This window comes from Pipistrellus kuhlii, unplaced genomic scaffold (assembly GCF_014108245.1).
Source record: "Pipistrellus kuhlii isolate mPipKuh1 unplaced genomic scaffold, mPipKuh1.p scaffold_m20_p_14, whole genome shotgun sequence".
In the NCBI taxonomy this organism is placed as follows: Eukaryota; Metazoa; Chordata; class Mammalia; order Chiroptera; family Vespertilionidae; genus Pipistrellus; species Pipistrellus kuhlii.
In genome coordinates, this window is record NW_023425449.1 from 15,053,721 (window position 1) to 15,074,452 (window position 20,732).

The window sequence follows — 20,732 nt, forward strand, 5'->3', positions numbered from 1 at the left end:
CCAACAGCCGCCCCGCCCTGGCTCGCTTCTTTCCTACAATGTTTCCAGGGAACCACTTGGGCTCTCTCCTGTCGCTGCTTCTACCCTGACTCCCTCTTTTTGTCATTAAACTGCCAGGAATCCACCAGATACCAAGGTCCTGGTTCTCAACTTTGCTACACAGAAGACTCCTCTGTAGGACTTTTAAAAATAAGAAGAATCTCTCATCCCAGCCTCAGAGATTCTTATTTCAATGCTGTAGAGAGGAGCGCAGGCCCTGGGAATTTTAACTGCTTCCCAGGCAGGACCAGCTACATAATTTGCAGGGCCCATTTCCAAATGAAAATATAAGACTCTTCTTGTTTAAAAATTAAAAAGGTCAGGATGGCAACAACAGAGCATTAAGTGCGAAGCCTTTCTTTGAGCAAGGCTCAAGTCACATACCCAGGAAGCTGGCTCCATCCCACAAGATGCTAATATACTGAAAACATCGAGAGCTATTGGTCCGAGCAGCACCCCTGGCCAGGCCCTTTCCTATAGCTTGGGTGGCTCGTCATCATCACTGTCATCACAATCAAGCTGTTAGCAAGTAACACGTTATTCTCTCAATAACATTATGAAGGAAAAATTGCAATTACATCCCCATTATTCAGATGCACAAAACAAGGCTTTGCTATATTAGAAATTGTGCCTGGCTTTCCCAAGGGGAAGCTAGTAGTCCTGCCTGGACTGAGCCCCTGGCTATGCAATCCTGAATCCCAGACTCTTCATCATCACCTTTCTGCAGCTCCTTGAGAAAGTAATCTATACTGATAAAAGCATAATGTGCTAGTTAGACCAGATGTCCTTCCAGATGACCTTTTAGAAGAAGCCAGGGGGCTGTGAGGGAAACCCAGGTCCCAAGTGCTGGAGGAAAGCATGAGTCTCAGGGGCTGGAGGGAAGCTGGTGACAGCAACCAGAGGAAGGAAGGCCTACTGTTGCACGAATTTCCTGCATCAGACCTCTAGTTTCTTTATAATTCTTTGTGTCAACCCAGTCCTAAACAAAAAGGAAGGTACTGTGAATGAAAACAGATTCATGTCCAAGACACCTGGATATGTCTTTGTTTATTGTTTTTATTTTTCTTATATTTTTATTTGGCTGTTGTATTGGTTATATACTGTCTGGAATATACATAGATGTAAACATGACTCATAAAATTTCACTTATAAAGCTCAGGAAGGGGTTCAGAAGCCCCCACGCCTATATCTTCTCCGGCTTCCCCTTTTAAGATTCTCTCTGGGGTGGATGGCACATACAGAGGCTGCAAGAACTGGCTGTGACTAGGGGAGAAGATAGTTCTTAGCCTTGACTCTGGAATCTTGAATAGATTTGTTCACTGACTTGGGGCACCCACTCTAAAAATAAAAGGAAAGTTATAAGAAAAAAACAGATGCTCATCACCGGGATCAATACACTTAATTTAGTCTCCAGGGAGGGCTTTGAGAGATGCTCTATTTCATCATTTTGTAGTACACACTTAACTGTATTTGCTGAGAGGAAGCTCAGCTCATACAGCTCTCTCAAATAAAAAGGTAATATGCTTTCCTCCCCACTCTCCATCCCACGCTGGTACCTGTCACCGCTGTATTATATTAGAGCCATTATCTCAGGGTCCTGCAATCAATCATTTGTTGCATGAAGGCCTTACCTTAGACCATGAATTCCAAAAGTGCAGACAGACACTGAGTTCTAGTCATTTTTGTATCTCCAGGTTTTGACACAGTTATCTGACACATGCCTGGCTTTCAATGTTTATCAAGTGAATAAATGCAAACACAAATGAATAAATATATTTCTTTCAAAAGTTAATTGTGACACTCATACTTTCAACTGCAATATGAAAATCCTTCAAAGATTGCCCCCTCCCCTCTCTCTCTCTCCTCTCTCTTAAATCTTCACTTAAGTATATTTTTTCCATTGAATTTCAGACACAGTGAAAGGGAGGAGAGAGAGATAAATACACACATCAGTTGGTTGTTACCAGGGCTAGGGATTGAACCTGCAACAGATCTATGTACCCCTTGCAGGAATCGAACCCAAGACCCTTTGGTCTGCAGACCAATACTCTAGCCATTAGCAAAACCAGCCAGGGATCCTTGTCTCTCTTTTAATGCATTACTTCTACAGCTATTTTCTATAAATTTTGACAGCATTTTGCTTGTTTTTATTTCTGTTCTTCTGTGTTCTAAATAACTCATTTTTGCAGTAATTGTTAGCATTTTATGGAAATTTCTTCAAAGGGTTTGCTTGGACAGCTTCAGAGAGTTATCCTGGAAAATACTATTTATCTCAGGGTTTGGAAGGATTTTCATTCTAGCTAAAGGCTGTGGCATTAGGAAGTACAAATTCATTACTAACCAAGCTCCTGACAGTGACTGGGGACTAGAATTACTAGGCTAGTTTTAGCTCACCTTTTCAACTATTACCCTTCACTAGTGATATTCTTTCATGTATTCCTACTTTTTATACTTGCCAATATAATTGCAAAAATATTGACTATCACATAAGACAGAAACTTATACACACATAATCAGTTACAGAGCTTTATCATTTTATGTTGATTGTCCACACACAGATTTAGTCCTGCTTTTTTTGCAGAGATTTGCGTATAAAGATAATCTCTAGAATTAGTCTTCTGCTCTTCTCAGCATTTTTCAATCTTCTGGAAGTATAGTTGAAGATAGAGTCACATCTCCCACACTTAGTCTTTCCTCCCAATGTTTATTTATAATATATATATATATATATATATATATATATATATATATATATATATATATGGCTAAGTGACCAACCAACCAGTCGACCAGCTGACCGGCCAGTAGGTATGACCCACACTGACCACCAGGGAGCAGACACTCAATGCAGGAGCTGCTGAGCCAGAGCAACTTTGCAGAGTGCCCTCTAGCACTTCGGGACCCCTCAGGGGATGTCGGACTGCCAGTTTCTGCCCAATTCCTGCAGGCCAGGTCGAGCGACCCCACCTGCAAGAGGAACCCCGCTCATTCCACAGACACCCTTTAAGCCCCGGCACTGCCCTAGGTTGGGAGGGATCATGGGAGGTTGCTTCTAGGGTGTATCTGGCCTGACTTTCCCAGTCTCGCCCTGCCAGCCACCTTCTAATTAATTTACTTTCAGTGTGCCCGAATTCGTGCACCAGGCTACTAATTGATATATAAACCTTGGGTTAGGGTTAAGATCCTTTTCCCCAGGGCAGCACCATCTTCCAGGTCCGTGTTTATCCATGGCCATTATCAATGCTACCAGAAGTAAAAGTCTTCATTCTGTGGTTTGAAATGTGACCAGAATCCTAGGTTTAACTCCTTCCTCCCACCCTGTATCTTCCCTTTGTTTGTTTGTACAACACTCCTATTTATTCTTAACAACCCAACTTATAAATAATCTCAGACCAAAGCCTTCCTGTATAGAGAATTAATAACTTCTTCCTGTATGCTCTTTCTAAAATTACAAGACATACCCTTTTGCTCTTATTATATATTAGAATCTGTTTGTTTAAATGCCTGGTTTTCTCCCTAAGCTATAAGGGTCTTGCTGGTAGAGATCGAGCCATATCCATCTCTTTATTTACAGGTTCCTAGAACAGTGTGTAGCAGACAATAAAGAAAGCAAAATTTATTACAGGAAAATTTTTAGTCCTGTTGCATTCTTAATTTACATGGCAATACAACTGATTGGTTCTTCCACTGCTGACTAGGTAGGCAATGGAAGGTCTTTGCTGTGGCTGTTGTCCAGGGAAGGACAGAGCAGCTTTTTCTGTACTTGATCAACCCTACTACAGTACTTGGATACCAAAGACAGGACAAGAATGACCAGCAGTGTGCATACATACGGGCCTAGCTAGTGGCCATTGGGGGGGGTGGGGGGGGGGAGTATATCTAGGGAGGGGTTTGGGATGGGAATGGGGGAATAAGGACAATTATGTGAGACCATAATCAATAAAATAAATAAATAAGTAAATAAAAATAAATAAAGTTACTTACCTTAAAATGTAAAAAGATAAAAAAATAAAATAATGCTTAATCCTCTATTTCACACACACACATGCACGCGTGCACATACATCACAGTAGAGCACAAGCATGTCAAACTCAAAGACTAACAAGGGCCAAATAAAGGAGGCATGCAACCCAAGGGCCAAATAAAGGAGGCATGCAAATATGCTACACCAAGCATGCCAAACTCAAGGAGTTTGGCATGCTTGGTGTAGCATATTTGAGGCTGCTTTTTCAAGTGAAAGGATTTGCTACTGACAAAAAGGCAGGATTTCTTTTTTTTTCTTTTTCTTTCTTTCTTTTTTTTTTTTTTTTTTTTTTTTTTTTTAGACAAATGCCCTTCCACAAAGCAGTTTAAAATAGAGCTTTCTCCCCAACTCACCCTGAAGTGCCATGATGCTAATGAACATGCTAGAGAAAAAGGACCCGCTCTAGTGAACCATTCCATGCACAAGAAAGCATACACAGGTCAGATCCAAAGGACTCCTGTAATAGCAGTCAGAACACTATTCTCTACATTAGGGGTGTCGAACTCAATCAGAGAAGGGGCCAAAATCTAAAATCCAGCCTAAATCGCGGGCCGAATGGTTTACCGAACAGTCATAAACTGTCATTGTGATGGAAACGCAGCGGATTGCAGTGATGACAGCGTGGTGCGGGCCACATTGCAAGGCCTGGCGGGACGGATTTGGCCCGCGGGCCTTGTGTTTGACACATGTGCTCTACATGAATGGCTTCAGCTTAAGAAAACAGCTGTCACATCAGCTTAATGTTATGAATTGCATTCGTGTGAGGTATTGTTTGAATCCAGATAAATCAATCAATATATCCCTTTTTACTACGCTTTTTGGCTTAATTAAGAAACAGCCAGAGCCCAAATCTTTTCACTCTTATCAGTCTCATAATCTGTCACCCTCACAGGTAAACTGCAGGTCAGCTTTTGTTGAGCAAATTTAGAACAAAATTACTAGTTAAACAAGAAGCTTGCTATTTCTATCTGAATTTCAAATACCCAGTGGAATTTAATTTTTAAAACTATCTCTAAGGGGTGACAGAAATTAAAGAGAGACTAAAGAGAGAGAATGGATTTTAATTTTCTTTTTGTTAATCTTCGCCTGAGGATATTTTTTCCATTGCTTTTCAGAGTGGAAAGGAGAAAGGGAGGGAGGGAGGGAGGGAGGGAGGAGGGAGGGAGGGAGGGAGAGAGGAGAGAGGAGAGAGAGAGAGAGAGAGAGAGAGAGAGAGAGAGAGAGAGAGAGAGAGAGAAATGTTGACTGGTTGCCTCCAGCAAGCACCCCAACCAGGGCCAGGGAGCAAGCCTAAAACCCAGGTACGTGTAACTGACCTGAATGGAACTCACAGCCTTTCAGTGTGCAGACCAATGCTCTAACCATTGAGCCAGGCAGGCCAGGGCAAGGATATGGATTTTAAAGAAAGACAATAAAATGTAAATCGCAAATAGATAGAGATGAAAAATAAGAAAGAAATGGTGAATAATGAAAAAAATGACAAGCGGGTGGGGGGGCAAACCATGAAACAAGAGAAAATAATCAGAAATATGTCTTGGAATAAACAATATGTCTCTTAAAAGGCCAATGACATATTAAGCTTTCTATTTGATGAAACTATAAAATTTAATTATTATGACAAGGTTTGGACAAAAAGCCCAGGGAGCTTTTTTCCCTGCTATATTAGAATCATTTATCAAAGTTAATTATATATAAACTTATTCAAACAAGCAAAAAACCAACAATGTCATATTGAGTAAACAAATGACCTTTTTTTTTCTTTATTGATTAAAATAGAGCTTACTCCCCCATAAGGTATTAAATATGTGTCCTTATCACCCCATTGCCCTGTTGACCCCCCACTCATGCCCTCACCCTCTGGTGTCTGTGTCCATTGGTTAGGCTCATATGCATGCATACAAGTCCTTTGGTTGATCTCTCCTCCTTACCCCCATCCTCCTCTACCTTCCCTCTGAGGTTTGATGGTCTGATCGATGCTTCTCTGTCTCTGGATCTGTTTTTGTTCATCAGTTTATGTTGTTCATTATATTCCATAAATGAGTGAGATCATGTGATATTTCTCTTTTTCTGACTGGCTTATTTCACTTAACATAATGCTCTCCAGTTCTATCCATGCTGTTGTAAATGGTAACAATTCCTTCATTTTACCCCAGCGTAGTATTCCATTGTATAGATGTGCCATAGTTTTTTTGTTTTGTTTTGTTTTGTTTTTTATTGATTATGGTCTCACATAATTGTCCTTATTCCCCCATGCCCATCCCAAACCCCTCCCTTGATATGCCCCTCCCCCACCCCCCAGTTGTCCATGGCCGCTGGCTAGGCCCATATGTATGCACACAAGTCCTTTGGTTGATCTCTGCCCCTTACCCCCATCCTCCCTTACTTTCCCTCTGAGGTTTGAGAGTCTGATGGCTGGTTCTCTTTCTCTAGGTCTGTTTGTGTTGTTCATTATTTCCTCTAGATGTGTGAGATCATGTGATCCAAGAAATACCCTTGTAAGAACCTAAACTGCAACAAGCCATAATGGTTATGCTGAGAGGCAAATGAATCAGTCTGTAGTGAGTTCCTTTCTAGGCCAACAGTTCTTTTGCATCCCAATTTCAATGCCAGATAGTTCCTTACGTGTACATGCCAGCCATGATATTTCAGATCTGGTTGGTGGACAAATGGCGGTAATGTAGGTCCGCCCATCTCTGGTTTGGTCCTGGGCATCCTTCTGCAACCCGCAGCTGCTGTCTGCTGGTATGCTGTGCCATAGTTTTTTTAATCCATTCATCTGCGGATGGGCACTTAGGCTGTTTCCAAATCTTAGCTATGGTAAATTGTGCTGCTATGAACATAAAGGTGCATGTGTCCTTTCTGATTGGTGTTTCTGATTTCTTGGGATATATTCCTAGAAGTGGGATTATAGGATCAAATGGGAGTTCCATTTTTAGTTTTTTTGAGGAAACTCCATACTCTTTTCCAAGTGGCTGCACCAGTCTGCATTCCCACCAGCAGTGCACGAGGGTTCCTTTTTTCTGCATCCTCGCCACCACTTGTCATTTGTTGATTTGTTGATGAGAGACATTCTGACAGGTGTGAAATGGTACCGCATTGTCATTTTTATTTGCATCTCTCAGATAGTGATGTTGAGCATGTTTTCATATGCAAATGACATTAATTTTAAGGGGCAAATAAACTTAAACAATTTAATAATTTACAAAATGTTGTTGAGTCCTTACTATGTCCCAGGAATGGTATTAGGCATCAAATATACAATGGTAAATAAAATATGTATGTAATCCCATCTTAAGGGCATTCACAGTATTGAAGAAGCTACAGGCAACAAGTACCTAAAAAAGGCATAATACATCAGAAATCACTTGGAGAGGAAAAACACAAGAAATCCTGAAAGCATTAATAGAGACATCTATTCTGATTTGGAGGGTCAAGAATGCTCACATTAGGCAGTTGGAAGAAAAAGATTTGCAGCATTCAATTCATCTAATGTATCTGCTTCCTCTGGGGGATGCCTAGGAAGAGATCCCACGTGAGACCTAATGGTATTTTTCGGGTGTGGGGGATTCCTTTCTCTGACATGGTCTAACTACAGTCTCTCTAGTCTGCTTATTATAACTAAACTTGGACTTTATTGCTCACTAGAAAATGTCATGTGAGCTATGTGATTAATGGGGTACAGGAAGAAAATGTTCCACAACACAAATGGCTCCCATTGTACATATTGTTCAAGCATCAGTAAGAACCTTACTTGTCCCAGGATAATCCTAATATGGGGAGAACAGAATTGGCTGGATAACTGTTGACGGGCTCCGACTTTTCCATGTTTCACTTAAGGGTTGCAACCTAGCCTGTATGCTCTGAATTTGATAATTCAGCCTTCAGTGTTATCTCAGAAATGACAAGGTGTGACTTAAGGAATAAGTAGGATTTAGCCAGAGGATAAAAGCATGGTGAGGGCTGGGGAGGGGCATGAGCAGGGAGTGACAAAAAAAAAAAAAAGATGCTTAACAGAGGAAACAGCTTGTGAAGGAGCACATTTAGGGGAAGTGAACACGGTTTGAAGCAGAAGCCAAGTCACAGAAGGCCCCATGGACCAATGAAGGAACTTGTAACTCATTCCCAGATGAATAGAACACAATCGAAGTGGTTTAAATATATAAGTGAAAGAATTGTGGTTTGATTTTTAGTGTAGAGAGAAGGCATTAGGAAAAAGCAAGAAGACAAGAGCAAAAGCTTTTAAAGTAATAATACTAATGCATCTAGACTAAGTACTCCAATTAAAAGATGAAGACTGTCACTTTAAAGAATTCGCCCAACAGAAACATATACCATGTGTGCCAACTCAAATTTACAAGTATGGTTTTGGAAGTATTGTTTGCAATAATCCAAAACTGGAAAGAACCTAAATAGTCATCAACAATGGAATGGATATATGGTGGAATATTTATATAACAGAATACAAAACAATAAAAATGAGCAAACTGCTGCTATTTACATAGGAATGCTTCTCACAAGTATAATAGATGAGCTGAACAAGTCAGATATGATTAGTGTATCCTCCATGAAATCATTTCTATAAAATTCAAAAGCAGGCAAATTAATCTATACTATTAAGAGTTAGATCAACCCTAGCTGGTTTGGCTCAGTGGATAAAGTATTGGCCCACGGACTGAAGGGTCCCAGGTTAGATTCTGGTCAAGAGCACATATTTCAGTTGCAAATTTAACCCTAGGCCAGTTCTGGGTGCATGCGGTGCATGCGGGAGGCAACCAATCAATGTGTCTCACTCATATGGATGTTTCTCTTTCTTTGTCTCTCCCCCTCCCTTCCACTCTCTAAAAATCAATGGAAAAGTACTTTTGGGTGAGAATCAGTGATTATCTTTACCTGGAAGGGGGCCAAGGAGTTCCTGATGTGCTAGATTGTTCCATTTCTTAATGTGGGTGGTGGTATTATCACTTGTGTTCATTTTGTAGTAATTAAATAAGCTGTATGCTTACACACACACACACACACACACGTGTGTGTGTGTGTGTGTGTGTGTGTGTGTGTGTGTGTGTGTTGATTTCAGAGAGGAAGGGAGAAGGAGAGAGAGAGAAACATCAATGATGAGAGAGAATCATTGACTGGCTGCCTCCTGCACTCCCCCTACTGGGGACCAAACCCACAACCCAGGCATGTGCCCTTGACCAGAATCAAACCCAGAATCCTTCAGTCCACAGGCCATTTCTCTATACACTGAATCAGATAGCCTAGGGCTGCTTTTATTTTTTGCACTGTTCTATATGTATATTATTTTTCAATATTATTGTAAATTACTTAAAACAAAACAAAAACATAGACATAAATCTGAGGTTTGTTGCTTTAGAAAAGTGAATATAAAGCAATCCAGTAACAAAAAAGGGTCAAATTTGGAAGGTGGGCTGGTGGGTTGCAAAAATAGTCTTGAAAGCAGTGGCCAGGCATTTGAATGAGAAAATTGTTTATGTGTGGCTTGGCTTTTCTCTGGGAAGTTTCTGGTGGACTTGGGGGAATTCTAAAAGCTTAGCTTTATTGAAGGAGAGCAAAAGCCTGGAAAACGCAACCCATTGAGCCAGGAGAACTAATGGCCCAAGAATAGGTTTGTTAACACCCAGGTGAGTTTTACGGGTTATTGGAAGAGAGGAAATTTGGCAAGAACTCAAAAAGACAAGCAAAGCGTTTGAAGTCAGAACACCCTAATCTCTGCCACAGTCCTCTGTATCCCATCTAATCCCAGGTGGCAGATGAGGTTAGAGGGGAGACCAGGCAGGGGGAATATAGCTTTCTCCCCAGGGTTTAGTCCAAAGAGATTGCAAACCTTTGTGATAAGCCGTGTGAAAGCAAAGCCAGAGAGTAGAGGAGCAATGGGCGCAGGACAGGTAGAGAGAGAAAGTGGGGCCTGATATATCCCCCAAGTTTTTTCCAGATCTTAAGCCACATGGCAAAGCATCCAACAGAGGCAAAGAAATTAACAGTTGCCTGAAAGAAATCTCAGGGCTGACATAAGGCTAATACAGAGGATGCTTCCCAGAATTTGGAAGGTTGTGGTGGAGATGGCACTGCCAGCTGAGACAGCAGGAGCAGAGGCTGACCCCAGGACCTGCTAGAGCAATGTCAGAACATAAAATCCTCCAGGTAAACATAGGCGCTAATCCCAGGTGCCACCTAAGGCGATAAGGGGAGGATGGGACCACCGACACTACAATCTTAAGTGGAAATGACTGACTTCCCTCAGCTGGCAAAAAATATGTGTTTTATTTATTTATTTTTTTACCACCAAGCAAAAATGAGGAATAAAGTTTTACGTTTGCACCCCTCTGTTTGTGTCTATGATCAGTTTAACTGCTGTACATAAAAAGATTTACAAGCAGTTCTGAAGGTCCAGTTGTTATGCCCTTCGCATCCAAAAAGTTGCTCCTTCCAAGGAAGAGAAGATAAAAAAAAAGGTGTCTGGCCTGGCCAGTGTGGCTCAGTGGTTGAACATCGACCTATGAACCAGGAGGTCACAGTTCCATTCCCAGTGGTCAGAAAGCATACCCAGGTTGTGGGCTTGACCCCAGTAGGGGGCATGCAGGAGGCAGCCAATCAATCAATGATCCTTTCTGATCATTAGTATTTCTATCATTCCCTCTCCCTTCCTCTCTGCAAAATATATATATATATTTTGAAAAATTATTGATTTAAATATATACATATACATATACATATACATATATATATATACATATACATATACATATATATATATATTTAAATCAATAATTTTTCAATGTGTGTTTGGACAGGGCATGTAGACAAGGGTTGCTTTTGTTTTTGGTTTTGTTTTTGGCACTTGCTTATTTTTGGTACTACATGATGTCCTAGGATTATCATCTGAATTTCCTGCCTCAGACCTGGAATCAGCCACTTCTCCAAGGAGTCCTAGTTCCTTCCATTGGAAAATCATATTGGAAATCAAGGTCTGAGTGCTAAGTGTGCTTATTGCTATTGAGATAACACTCTAGGCCCTATGAACTGGCAGAATAAGAAAAGTGTGTACACTAGCACATATGTATATGTACATATATAGTCAACTGTAGCTGTGTTAAACTAAACATGAATTCATATTGATATCTCTTACTTTAATCCATTAACACATGGATCATTCTATTCCCTTGTCCCTTATCTATAACTTCCCCTCTAGCAGTGAGAAACCTGAATCCCACCATCTGCTGTGCACTTACCTAACTGGTCGATTCCAATATACATTTATCATGGTATCAGATTTATTAGCTCATGCTCCTGTGGGAAACAACTTTATTCACTTGACTACAGTGCTATGTAGTGTTGCTTTTGCCTCTATTTTTACAGATTCCATTCATTTCTAGTGCTTCTTAGGTCAGCATTTTCCCACAATCACTTCAGGCAGGTGGTTTCATCCAATTATAATACTGTTATAATACACCCTGGGTCTGTTGACCTCGTAAGTGATTTATTTAAGATTTTCATTGCATTAAGATTTGTCAGAATCAGCATTTAAATGTCCATACCAGTTTAACTTCAGTTTCACATAAGCAGATCTGAGCTTTGACTCTCCAAATTCACCTGTCTCTCCAGATTTCTGCATTACACCTAGCCCCATGACCTCATCTTCTCTCATGAATCCAAGAAAAACCATTGATGTTCATTGTGTTCAACTTTTTTGTTGTTGTAATGATGGGAGTGAAGACTTCCAACTACTTTACATGTTGGAGCTAAAAACATCTTTACTTTTCAATGTCCATTTTTTCCCTAACTTAAAGCCCTGTGGGGACCATGTTATATCTGTGTTGCTCACCATTGCATTTGCACACCTAGCTCAAGTTCTGGCATGTAGTAAATAATCAATACTTGTTAAATAGATGAAAAATGAATAACTCGAGTCCAGTTATATTTATTCTATGACACATATTCTCCCTGGTCTTATTCTCTCACTAGACAATGTCCTAACTCATCCATATTGTTTGATAGTACCTCTTTCACATACTTATAGCTGTGGAAGAAAATAACTTCTGTATTAATGGCAAGTCATCATTTAATTACTTAAATGGGAGCATATAATGACTTTTTAGGAAAAAGAGTGTCACAGCCTTGCTCAATGTCCTATTTCTATCACCATCAGAGCTAGGAATTTTTTCAGGCAATAACCAGTTATTGGACTCAGTGGGAGCACTTGTATTTTGACCCCATAATTATATTAAATGATGAATGCAAAGCTAGATTTTCCTTTAAGTAGTATTAATAGTTTGCCTTTCTAAATCTGCCTCCACTACTTCCTGGCATTTGAGCTAGCAAATTTTTTTAAACAAGAAAATAAGCCAAACCTCAGAACTCTGCAGCTCGGGCAGCTAATCAAAGCTTCAGACTATCTGGATGCTGAGAGCAAGACATGCTTTCCTGTTTAGCAGAATAATTACCTTGACTGGCTTGCCACAGGACAGTAGATATTTAAAGCTCTATTTATAAAACCTATAAATATAGGTGCCATGAAGAGACCACTAAGAAAATCAAAGGCCTCTATAATTTTCCACCTAGAAAAAAGATTATTTATCTTTACATGAATCGTTATGCAATTTACACGGTGTCTTACTTTTAACACACATTCCTTACCAAAGCTGATGTATTAACTTTCCTCAAATGAAGCACATTATCTTCCAAGGAGACTCATATGTTCCTTGTGAAAGAGTACCATTAATAGAATCTTTCTGAAGGTTGTATACAAAAGACTTAAAGAGTGACACAGAATTATCTCTCCTAGGAATAAATTCCAAAGAAGTAATATGAAAGTAGTGACTTGACAGTGATGGTTCTTGGGTGACACATCCCGAAACCAGAGAGAAGGGAGCCCGATTCCTTGTGGGGCCACAGGATTCCACCTTCGGCCGTGGGTTATGTTGTTCCTGGGGCACTGTTGGCCCCAAATCTGGTTTACTGCACACTTGTGTTTGTGTTCCATGCCCTGTACAACAGCAACTTTGCAGAGTGCCCTTGCACACTCCAGGACCCCTCCGAGGATGTCAGAGAGCCTTTTCCGGCCTGATCCCCACATGCCAGGCCAAGGGATTCCACATGCCAAAGGGACCCCACTCACTGCACAGACACCAGGGAGGGACAGCGGGAGGTTGGCTTCAGGGTATATCCTGCCCACCTTCCAATGAATTTCCTTCCAATGTGCATGAATCTGTACATCAGGTCACTAGTGTCAAGATAAAGTTTCTGTGGCAGAAACAATGCTGGGATTGGAACAGGACAGGTGTAACATGTGGTCTTCCTGTTGCAGTATACTTTTAAGGGAATCCATTTTCAGATCCTCAGCTTTCACAGGGTACTCTTTCCTATCATCAGGTGCATTCTCTTCCCCCCTTCCCCTTTCCAAAAGCCTTACTTCCCTTTTACATAAGAAAGCTATCCCCATGACTCATTCCAAATCTAACTATGTCATTATCCTAGGGTACAAACACATCTAGGACACCAGAAAAAGACAATTAAAATAGTGTACTTGGGAAAGTCACCTTTGTTGGTGAATCAAGATTCTGTCTCCTCTGTCTTTGTCTTACACATATTTCTGACAAAACTGAAGTATATGGCATCATAAATATGGTGGTATGTTGGCCCTTGTAAGAATGTTCCAAAATTATAATATATATATTATAAGCAGTCAGTCTTTACCTCTTCCCTTCCCCAGACTTTTTTTTTCAAAAAATGCATTGCTCTCAGAGAGAATCTGAGAACAAAGTGAAAAGAGCATTGTAAAGACACACTAAAAGCTGAAAATTGCTTTTACAAAATGAACAAGTTTTTCAGATATTCATAATATTTTTAAAAGAAAAGTACATTTGTAACAAAGCATTTCGGCTTGATGATGCTGAGTCTTTTAAGAGTAACTGGAATATTTCCAAGACTATTCATTTTTTTCTAGTTGTAAGAAAAGTACATCCATGAATAAAGATTTTATTATTTCCTTTAGATTTATGGGCATTATTCAATAAGATAATTAAAGTGTAGTTTATCAAAACAGACTGCAAAATACTTATTCTAATTATATGTTAGTTTATCTTATAAAGGGTTAATATTTTTCTATCACATATAACGATATACAATTACATTCTAGTTGCCATATAAATTAAGCAAACACCTTTTTTCTGTCATAAAGTATACAAAAATATCATAAAAAATTAACATATTCTGAATATTTAAATATGATTCTTTATTTAACACTTTCCCAAAACTGATACTAGAGTTCAATATGTGTTTAAAAACTCATTTAAGAAAGGCATACTATGTTTTATTTATTATACTCCTCACAACTACTCTTTTCAACTATCACATTACATTAATACAAATGAAACACACAGCTTCCAGTTTCTACAGTAGTTCCACATGTAGGGAGCTTGGAAATCACTACTCCTTGCTAACAACAAGGAAAAGCTGAACAAACTGAAAAATCAATAACTCTTCTTAGATCTGGAAGAGAAGCGAGGTCACAGGGCAGACTACGGCCCCCAAAACGAGAGAGACTGACAAGTGAACACGGAGAATCACAATTACGAGAGCAGAAACACATTAGCTGAACCCCCAGGGGAACGGTTGCCGTAGCGGGAAAACCAGCACTATAATTGACAAATTTCTGGCGGCTTAGAGTGCACAGGTCTGAGAGTTAAAATTTCCAGGGGAATCCAATTGTAGAGTGGTCTCCCACACTTCTGTGAGTTTTACCTGTGAGAGCTTGACCAGGTACTCACAGTAAATGTTGGGAAAAATCCCATCATGATTCTGGCAGGGGGAGAGAAAAATAAACCAGTTTGAAATCTGCTAGAACTGTGTGTTTTTTCTCACAAGCTCTGCCCTCAGAACAAACTATTTAACCAGACTTGCTGGGGCTTTATTAGAGCCTAACTGACCTGGGGAAAAGGAAATACCCAACCCAGCCAGCTCTCCCCATTCTGTTTTGCCTAAGGGGTTGAGGATGGAATGGAAAGCATTTGTGAAGTTCACATGCCAGAGACCTAGGCTCACTAGAAATCAGAGAACTAATCACAGGACTAGATAACTTTACCCAACACCTACTGCCACATCACTAGAAGCCTATTTACATCATTTCCAGCTGTCAAGAAAAAATTACAAAGCATATCAAATGGCTAAAACAAAAAAACAAAAACACCCACAATTTGAAAACACAGAGTAAGCATCAGAACCAGACGTGGCAAGGGTGTTGAAATTATCACACAGGAAATGTAAAAATAAAGCAAAAACTAAGATTAATATGTCAAGGGCTCTAATGAATAAAATCCTATATAATAAAAGGCTAATATGCAAATTGTCCCCTTGATAGGGAGTTCAACTGGGAGTTCAACAGGGAGTTTGACCAGGGGGCAGGGCCAGCCAGCCAACCGCCCGAGGCCCCCCTCCTTGGCTGGCCCAGCCCAATTGGTCCTGATCAGGGCAGGCCAGCCAGACCCTACCCGTGCACAAATTCATACACTGGGCCTTTACTAGGCAGTATACAAGAATAGATGCACAATGTAAGAAGAGTGACAAAAATCCTAAGAAAGAACAAAAGAACAAAAGAAATACTAATGAAGGGGGAAATAAGACATTTTGGGGGACTAGCTATCTGAGTCTGTGCCAATAACCTGTATTCTGACGCATGCTCTTGCTAGCAGATAATTACTCCATTCTTATCTGGGATGCCTGTCTTGCCTTGTAGAACCTTATTTTCCAGAATACACCCATTTTACAGAGGCCATAAGCCATGAACCATGTACAACGCTGGCACCAGCCAGGCCAAGCCTTTGGATGTAATCTCACTTCCCCATCCCAGCTCATGGGAGGCTGGCTGCAAGTCCTGCAAAAAGTCCGGAAGCCTGATCCATATTTGGGGGACAAAGAAACTAAAAGGGATAAAGGGAAGGCTTCCTCCATACTCATCACTCAGGCTTTGGAGGTTGATTCCCCTGAGTCACTGCACTAGTGCTTTGAAGGCTCTTCTTCTGACGCCTCTGAGTGCCCTACTGATTATTCTCCCACTCTGCCTGGCAGCTTATCTATAACACCACAGATAAGAAGAACTGTGGGACAACTATAAAAGCTATAACGCATGTATAAGAATATGAGAAGAAGAAATATTTGAATGCCTGAGGATTTTTCCAAATGAATGTCAGACACCAACACACAAAGTCAGGAAGCTCAGGGAAGACCAAGCAGAAAAATACCCAAAAAAATTACACCTAGGCATTTAATATTCATATAAATGGTGGAAAAGAAAAGAAAAAAAAAATCTGTAAGAAGCCAGAGAGGTATGCACAGTAGGAACTAAGATGGCAACCAGAAGGGGCAGTGTCTAGCCAGGGCGAAGGGTCGGATTGTTTACCAGGCATAGGACCCCAAAAGACCTAGGAAATGGTTTGGTTAGGAGGACCCAGCATGAGCCCAAAAGCTTAGAAAGTTAGTTGGTTAGTTTAAAGGGTGCCTGGTTCTTCCCAAGCCCAAGATAATATAACCCAAACTTACACAACTCTCTCTTTCTCTCTGTGACACACACTCACGCTGTTTGCTCACATGTTTTCTCTCCATAGCAGACCTGTGGCCACCAGGGGTCTTCCATCAGACTCCACAGGCCTAGGCATGGCCAGCCAGGATGCAGCGGGGAACACAGACTAAGCTAGCCAGATGGTGACAAAGACTGATCTGGACTGAACCAACGGCACAAAACATCTGGACACTAGCCCTATTTCTGGGCCTGATGAAAACAAGGCTGAACTTCTTTTTCAGTGGAATGGAGCTGAAGCCAGGAAAGTGCTTTGTGTTTGCTTCGGTTTCTTCAGTAAACCTTACCACTAAGCCTTATCCTCCCATACATGGGTGCGTGGAATGCTCTCCTTGCGACCCCTTGAAAGAGCCCCATTTCCACCAGAAAAAGAAATATTTAAAGTGCTATGAGGAGAAAAACGACCAATCTAGAATTCTGTGTCCATAAAATTATCCTTGTGAAAGAGAATTCCTTTCTCAAAAAACACACACAAAAGAGGAAATTTGTTGTCAGTAGAGATGTCTTGCAAGAAATGTATTAATAGAAAGGAGTTTTTTAGAAAGAAGGAAAATAATATAGATCAGAAACTCAGTCATATATATATATATATGTATATGCTTATATATAAGTGATGTAATGACAATATTGATATAAGGGATGTGAGGGAGGGATAAGGATTATTTTGTTATTATAAGACACATCTCCTGTAAAGTTGTACAGAGTTACTTAATTGTCCTGTGTTAGTTGTTAAGTGTATATTGCAAATTCTAGGGTAACCATTAAAATTATATTTAAAGTATAACTAATGTGCTAATAATAAAAAAAAGGAATCAATGAAATGCTTGATAATCCCCCCAAAAAAGAAGGGGTCAGAAAAGAGTGGAATACAAAAACAGAAGGGAAAGAACAAGGTTAACAAATAGAAAACAATAACAAATGTGGAAATATTAATCAAATATATCAATAATTAATTTGAATGTCACTGGTCTAAATGAACCAATCAAAAGACACAGATTATCAGAGTAAATTTAAAAAAAAAAAGACCAAACTAGATGTTGTCTATAAAAACTCACTTTAAATATAAAGACAGATATAGATTAAATGTAGATGAATAAAAAAAAAAGCATACCATGCTAACACTAGTAAAAAGAAAGCAGGAATAGCTATATTCTTTTCCAACAGAACAGACTTCAAAGCAAGGAAAGTTATCAGGAATAAAGAAAGGCATTACATAATAATAAAGGAGTCAGTTCACCGAGAATACATAACACCCTAACCATGTGCTCCTAACAACAGAGTGAGAAATACCTGAGGCAAAAACTGATAGACCTGAAAGAAGAAACAGATGAATCTGCCATTATATGCTGGACACTTCAGCATCACTCTATCAGAAATTGACAGAGCCAGCAGACAGAAAATCAGTGAGGACATAGTTTAACGCAACAACATCGATCAACTGGATATAATGGACACACTACTTCATCCAACAACAGCAGACTAAACACTTTTCTCAAGCTCACATGGAACATTGGCCAAAATGGTCCATATTTAAAGCCATGAAGCACACCTTAACAAATTTAAAGGAAGAGGAAGCATATAATGCTTGCTTTTAGACCACAATACAATTAAAAGTCAGTACTAGGAAGATAACTGAAAAACTCTAAAACACATGGATATTAAACCTTCTAAGTAACACATGTGCCAAAAAACTCTCAAGACAAATTGAAAATATTTTGAGCTAAGCTAAAATGAAAACATGACTTAGGAAAATTTGTGAGCTACAGCAAAAGCAATGCTTAGAAGAAATTTATAGCATTGAGTTCATATATTAGGGGAAAATATCTAAAATCAATCATCTTAAAAAACTAGCAAAAGAAGAGCAAATTAAATCAAAAGTAAGCAGAAGAAAATAAATATCAGAGTAGAAATGAATGCAATTGAAAACAAGTAGATAAAATCAACAAAACCAAAAGCTGGGTCGTTAAAAAGTTCAGTAGAATAAATAAACCTCAAGCCAGGCTAACTAAGCAAAAGAGAGATTGAGGACGTAATTTACTAATATGGGAAATGAAAGAGGAGACGTGATTGCTGATTTAATGGACAGTAAAAGGATAATAAAGAAGTATGTGAACAACTCTATGCCTACAGGTTTGATAACTGATGAAATGGACCAATTTCATGTAAAATACAATCTGCCAAATTCATACAAAAAGAAATAAACAAAATATATATATATATATATATATATATATATATATATATATATATATTTAATTGAATTAATAGTTCAAAAACTTCCAAAACAAAAAATGCCAAGCCCAGATGGGCTCACTAATGAATTCTGTCACATATTTAAGAAAACATTATACCAATTATCTTTCAGGAGATAGAAACAGAGGGAATAATTCTTAACCCATTCTATGAGGCCAGTATTACCCTGTTGCCAAAACCAGATAAAGACATCCCAAGAAAAGAAAACAGAAGACCAGTATCCCTCGTGAACATAAATGCAAAAATCCTCAAGAAAATATTAGCAAATCAATCCATCAATCTACAAAAAGACTTTTACAACATGAGCAAATGGAGTTTCTTCCTGGTATCAAAGGCTGTTCAACATTCAAAAATCAATTAATGTAATCCATCACATAAACAAGCTAAAGAAGAAAAATCACCTGATCGTATTACTGGATGCAAAAGAAGCATTTGACAAAATCCAGCACCCATTTATGATAAAAATCTTTCAAGAAACTACAAATGAAATATAAATGCATATTATTAAGTGAAGGAAGCCAATCTGAAAAGTCTATACACTGTACGCATTCAACAACATGGCATTTGGAAAAAGCAAAACTATGGAGACAGTAAACATATCAATGGTTGCCAGTGGCTGGTGGGGATGAATAGGCACAGAGGATTTTAGGGTAGTGATGTATGATATTATAATAGTGTATACATGTTATATATTTGTTCAAACTTTTAGTATGTACACACCAGGAGTAAATCCAAATATAACCTATGGCCTTTAGGTGATAATGATGTGTCAATATAGTTTCATCAACTGTAACAAATGTACCACTCTAGTGGGGGATATATGAGAAATCTTTGTACCTTCCTCTCAATGTTGAAGGGAACTCAAAACTTCTCTAAAAAATAAAATCTATTAAAAATAATAACATATATGCATATTTTGTTTTATGGTTTATAAAAATTGACTCATTAATTACATTAGATCCCACATCATTTTAAATAAGACTTGACTTCTTTTTGGTGATCTATCTTACAAGATTGCATTCCATCATTTGTTTTTCAATGCTATTTATAGTAGGTTTTTAAAATATATTTTATTGATTTTTTACAGAGAGGAAGGGAGAGGAAAAGAGAGTTAGAAACATCGATCAGAGAGAAGCATCAATCAGCTGCCTCCTGCACACTCCCTGCTGGGTATCTGCCTGCAATTAAGGTACATGCCCTTCACCAGAATCAAACCTGGGACCCTTGAGTCCACAGGCTGATGCTTTATCCACTGAGCCAAACTGCTTAGGGCTTTTTATAGTAGTTTTTAAAGTATTTATATAGAGAGCATGTATTTGAATAAAAAAAATGAAGGCAGACTTTTTCTAACAATGAGTGGATTTGATTTGGTTGATTGGCTTGTCAATGAGAGCAGGCTTTGCTAATTAGGTTACAGAGTGGAAGTTTTCAGTTAATTAAATGAACTAAACCTAAATTCCCAAGGTCTCTTTTTTTTAATTTATTTATTTTTTATTGTTGACATTATTAATCCCAAAGGTCTTGACAAATATATGTTTAAAGCATATGGATTATGGAAGATAAGTATTTTGTCAAACTATCATACATATTGGCAATGTATAATTATTATTTCAAGCCACAGTTCTTTCTGCACATAGTGGATTGAACTATAGACCTCTATGTGCAAATATAACAGGTATAATAAGTAGTCCTTTAAAAAAGTATTGTAAGGTATTTTTGGTATAGTTTCCATGAACTGAGAAAATGAATGACTCCAACAACTGGCTAGCAATCTTGCAAGTAAGATGATTTTCAATTTTTTGCTCTCAACCAACTTAATAGAATATT